Here is a 6,000-nt window from a genome sequence, read left to right as displayed (position 1 = left end):
AATGTCATAGTGGTACCTCTGTCACTGATGATATCATTGATGATGTCACAATTGTATGAAGTCTCTGATGAGGACACTGGTGATATCACAATAGTACCTATGTCACTGATGATATCAATGATGATGTTGCAGAGGTACCTATGTCACAGATAATGTCACTGATGACATCACAACGGTATCTATGTCACTGAGGATGTCACAATAATATTATGTCACTGATGATGTCACAATAGAACATGTCACCAATAATTTTACTGATATGTCACTGATGATTTTACAATAGTACATATGGCACTGATGATGTCACAATAGTATCTACTGTATGTCACTGATGTTGTCACTGACGATTTCATAATGGTATGATGTCACTGATGATATCACTGATAATGTCACAATGGTACATGTGTCATTGATGATTTCACTGATGATGTCCCAATGGTACCTATATCACTGATGATGTCCCAATGGTGCCTACAGATGGAGCCGTGCTCATCTGAGGCGGCTCCATTGCAGGCGCGAACTCCCGGCATGACTAGATGATCCATCTGCCTAGTCACGCCAAGAGTGCACGGAGACGCTCTCCCATTCATAGAATAAAAGAGCGTCTCCGTCTGGGTGCGCGCACCCGCCCCAATGGAGATGATCTCCCGTTCTAGTGAATGGTGCACGCGCCTAGGCGGGACGGAGTCTTAGGCGCGCCTAGACTGGCGTGCCTAGGCACAGACAGAGTCAAGACTAGTGTGGCTCCATTTGTATATCACTGAAAATGTCACTGATGATGTCCCTGATGATGTTGCAAAGGTACATATGTCACTAATGATGTCACTGATTATGTCACAAAGGTACCTATGTCACTGATGATATCACTGAGAATTTCACAATAGTATGATGTCACTGCTAATGTTACTGTTGATGTCACAATAGAACCTAGCACTGATGATGTCATTGATGATGTCAAAATAGTACATAAGTCGCTGCTGATGTCTCTGTTGATGTCACAATGGTACCTATGTTAATTATTATGTCACTAATTATGTTATTGATAATGTCACACTGGTTTGATGTCACAATCGTACCTAAATTATGTCACTTTTGATTCCACTGATGATGTCACTGATAATGTCACATTGCTACATATGTCAGTGATGATGTCACAATTGTAACTATGTCACTGATGATGTCACAATTGTAACTAAGTCACTGATGTCACTAATGATGTCACAATGGTACCTATGTCACTGATTATGTCATTGATGATGTCACAATGGTTTGATGTCACAATCGTACCAAAATTTTGATGTCACTGATTTTGCCACAATGGTATTTATGTCACTTGTTAATATCACTGATGATGTCACAATAGTACTGATGATGTCCTTTGGGATGTCACTGATGATGTCGTTCGGGATGTCACAATGGTCTGGTGCCACTGATGATGTAACAATAGTACCTATGTCACTGATTATGTCATTGATGATGTCACAATGGTATGATGTAATTGATGATGTAACTGATGATGTCAAAAGTACCTGTGTCACTGATGACCACCTTATAGCACACAATGTTGTTTTCATCCATTTTAGGTCAAAGTCTGCAGTGAGCAGGCTGGTTATTTACTACTAAGTGACAGAGCAGCGGGACAAACAGATGGCAGTTTGTACCATATCTGTGAATCACTGCCACACAGCAGTGGGATAAATGAACGGTGGTGCAAGATGGAATTGTCCTTGGGCCCTCCCACACACCCTTATACTGTATAAACAGGACATGCACACTTTAACAAACCAATCATTTCAGTGTCAGGGTCTGCCAAATGACTGTGGCAGAAATTATTGGAATTAGTCCACCCGCCAAAAAAGAAGCAATTAGTCCACCCACCAAAAAAGAAGCAATTAGTCCACCCACCAAAAAAGAAGCAATTAGTCCACCCACCAAAAAAGAAGCAATCAATCTCTCCTTGCACAAACTGGCTCTACAGAAGCAAGATGTCATCCTCATTCTCCGATTCCTCACCCCTTTCAGTGTGTACATCCTCATCCTCACAGAGTATTAATTTATACATACTGGATTCCAACATCACAGGTCCCTGTGTACTTTCAGGAGGCAATTGCTGGTAAAGGTCTTACTGGAGGAATTTATAATTCATTTTGATGACCATCATCTTCTCCACATTTTGTGGAAGTAACCTCCTACGGTAATCGCTGACAAGGTTACCAGCTGCACTAAACACTCTTTCAGAGTATACACTGGAGGGGTGTCAACTTAGGTAAAATAAAGCCAGTTTGTGCAAGGGCATCTAAATTGCCTCTTTTTCCTGCCAGTATACTGTACATATGGACTATCTGACATGCCTACTTAGATGCTGTCACCGATATAATCCTTCACCATTCTTTCAATGGTGAATGCATCATATGCATTGACAGTAGAACTGTCAGTAATTGTTGTCAGCTCCTTTAGTCCAGACCAGATGTCAAAACTTGCTCCTGACTGCCCTGCATCACCGCCAGCAGGTGGGCTAGGAAATGTTATTATTTTCCTTGCAGCCTCAGATGCTGTTAACGGGCTTGAGTTGACAATTTTCTCACTAGCAGGTCTTTGCACCTCTGCAGACTTGTGTCCACCGGAAATAGAGATACAATGTAGACTTTTAACCTAGGATCGAGCATAGTGGCCAAAATGTAGTGCTCTGATTTCAACAGATTGACCACCCTTGAATTCTGGCAAAGCGAATGAAGGATTCCATCCATAAGTCCCACATACTTAGCGGAATCGCTCCATCTTAGCTCCTCCTTCAATTTCTCCAGCTGCTTCTGCAAAAGCCTGATGAGGGGAATGACCTGACTCAAGCTGGCAGTGTCTGAACTGACTTCATGTGTGGCAAATTCAAAGGGTTGGAGAAACTTGCACAACATGGAAATCATTCTCCACTGCGCTTGAGTCAGGTGCATTCCCCCTACTTATCCAATATCATAGGTGGATGCATAGGCTTGAATGACATTTTGTTGCACCTTCATCCCCTGAAGCATATAGAGTGTTGAATTCCACCTTGTTACCACCTTTTGCTTCAGGTAATGGGAGGGCAGGTTCAAGAGTGCTTTCTGGCGTTCCAGTCTTCGGCACGCAGTTGCTGAATAGCGAAAGTGGCCCACAATTTTTTGGTCCACCGACAGCATCTCCTGCACGCCCTTGTTGTTTTTCAAAAAATTCTGCACTGCTAAGTTAATTTTATATGCAAAACATGGGACGTGCTGGAATTTGTTCAGATGTAATGCATGCACAATATTGGTGGCATTGTCAGATATCACAAATCCCCAGGAGAGTCTAAGTGGGGTAAGCCATTATGCGTTGATGTACCTCAGGTTCTGTAAGAGGTTGTCTGCGGTGTGCCTCTTACAAAAACCTGTGATACACAGCATAGCCTGTCTAGGAACAAGTTGGCGCTTTTGAGATGCTGCTACTTGTGCCGCTGCTGCTGTTGTTGCTGTGGAAGGCAATACATATACCCAGTGGGCTGTCACAGTCATGTAATCTTAGTTTACCCTGCACCACTTGTCTACATGTCCGTGTTTAAATGGACAGTGGGTACAACCACATTTTCCAGGACACTGAGTACACTTTTCTTAATGTCCCTGTACAGTCTGGGAATCGCTTGCCTAGTGGAAGTGGAATCTAGATGGTATTTGGTACCAGGGACACAGTACATCCATCAACTAACTAAATCCCACTGCACTAATGGCAGATACCAGATGCACGTCTAACACCAGCATAGTTGTTATGGCCTCAGTAATCCGCTATGCAACAGGGTGACTGCTGTCATATTTCATCTTCCTCGCAAAGGCCTGTTGGACAGTCAATTGCTTAGTTGAAGTAGTACAAGTGGTCTTCCGACTTCCTCTCTGGGATGACAAACGACTCCCAGCAGCAACAGCAGCAGTGGCCGCAGAAGTAGGCATACCACTTAAGGATCCTCCGGAGGAGTCCAGGATAGGAGAGGACTCATCAGTCATGCCAGTGACATGGACTGCAGGACTTCTTATTTTGCTGACTGAGGAGGAAATTGATGTTGAGGGAGTTGGTGGTATGGAATGCAGGAGTTTGGGTACAACAGGAAGAAGGGATTTAGGGGTCAGTGGACTGCTTTCACTATTACCCAAAGTTTCTGAACTTGAAAATGACTTATGATGAATGCGCTGCAGGTGACATATAAGGGAGGATGTTCCTAGGTGGTTACCATCCGTACCCCTACTTCTTATGGATTGACAAAGGCAACACACGGCTTGACACCTGTTGTCCAGTTTTGTGGAGAAATAATTCCACACCAATGAGGTGGGTTTTTAGGTATTTTGCCCAGTCATGACAATGAGCTTTTTTATCCCATGGATAACAACTGTCTCCACAAGTGCCTTATTCAAACAAACCACATCACCATCAGAATCCTCATTGTCAACGTCCTCCTCAGCGCCAGCTACACCAATATACTCCTCATCCTGGTGCACGTCTACAGTGACATCCTCAATTTCAATATAATCAACTGGACTGGCACTTGCAGGGGGCATGAAAATGGTGGTAGGAGCCTCCTCTTTCCATACAGTCTTGGGAAGGTTAAGGCTAGACATTGCAACTGCGGACACACTTGGACTCTCCTTGAGAATTTTTGATATCTCTGAACGCATAGTTGTTTTTTCCTGTGCTTTAACAAGCTTTTTTTTTTTTTTTTTTTGAGAGGGAGGAGGGTTTCCATCCTCAGGAGAAGCTGAAACACCAGTCATGAACATAGGCCAAGGCCTTAGCCTTTCTTTGCCACTTTGTGTCATTAATGGCATATTGCCAATTTTACGTTTCTCATCATATAATTTCTTTTTTTTTCTGGTTATTCATTTTTGCTTCTTGAATTTTACATGCCCTCTATGACATTGGGCATTGGCCTTAGCAGACAACTTTGTTGGAATTGCATTATCAATGTCATGACTGGTGGCAGCAGCAGCTTTAGCACTAGTACTATGAACTGGGAGTGGTACCTGATCTTTCACTATTTTTTCCTCCAAATTTTTGTTCTCCATTTCACTGGACAGCAACCCTTTATTATTACAGCATACAGAACAGTGCCCCTTTATTTTCACAGCACCCCTGCATTTTACAGCATACAAAACAGGACCAGTGCACTTTTAATTTAACAACAGCCCCTCTGTATTTTTACAAGACAGGGCGAGTGTATTTTTATTTTAACAACAGCACCCCTGTATTTTTAAATCATACAAGACAGGGCCAGTGTACTTTTATTTTAACAACAGCACCCCTGTATTGTTACAGCATACAAGACAGGGCCAGTGTACTTATATTTTAACAACAGCACCCCTGTATTTTTAAAGCATACAAGACAGGGCCAGTGTACTTTTATTTTAACAACAGCACCCCTGTATTGTTACAGCATACAAGACAGGGCCAGTGTACTTATATTTTAACAACAGCACCCCTGTATTGTTACAGCATACAAGACAGGGCCAGTGTACTTATATTTTAACAACAGCACCCCTGTATTTTTACAGCATACAAGACAGGGCCAGTGTTCATTTATTTTAACAACAGCACCCCTGTATTTTTACAGCATGCAAGACAGGGCAAGTGTACTTTTATTTTAACAACAGCACCCCTGCATTTTTACAGCATACAAGACAGGGCCAGTGTATATTTATTTCACTAGCATCCATAAGGGATATTGGGACAGATTAGTATGATGGGGTATAGATGGGTCCAAAAGAGCCAGTGCACTTTAAATTTCTTCAACTGGGTGTGCTCCTCCCCTCTATGCACCCTCCCACAGGCAGTTTAGAAAAAAGTGCCCTCGGGAGAGGATGCACACTCGGCAAGCTCCAGAGTTTTTTCTTCAATTTCTTTCAAACTTTCATTTCTTTCGGTATGCTGTTTGGACAACAGCAAACCTGCGCTGTGGGAGTTATGTGGGGGGGGCAGTCACCGGCCTCGAGAGGTGTAGAGCCACTT

Source organism: Pseudophryne corroboree, chromosome 5 (assembly GCF_028390025.1).
Source record: "Pseudophryne corroboree isolate aPseCor3 chromosome 5, aPseCor3.hap2, whole genome shotgun sequence".
Lineage (NCBI taxonomy): Eukaryota > Metazoa > Chordata > Amphibia > Anura > Myobatrachidae > Pseudophryne > Pseudophryne corroboree.
This window is presented reverse-complemented; position numbering follows the sequence as displayed.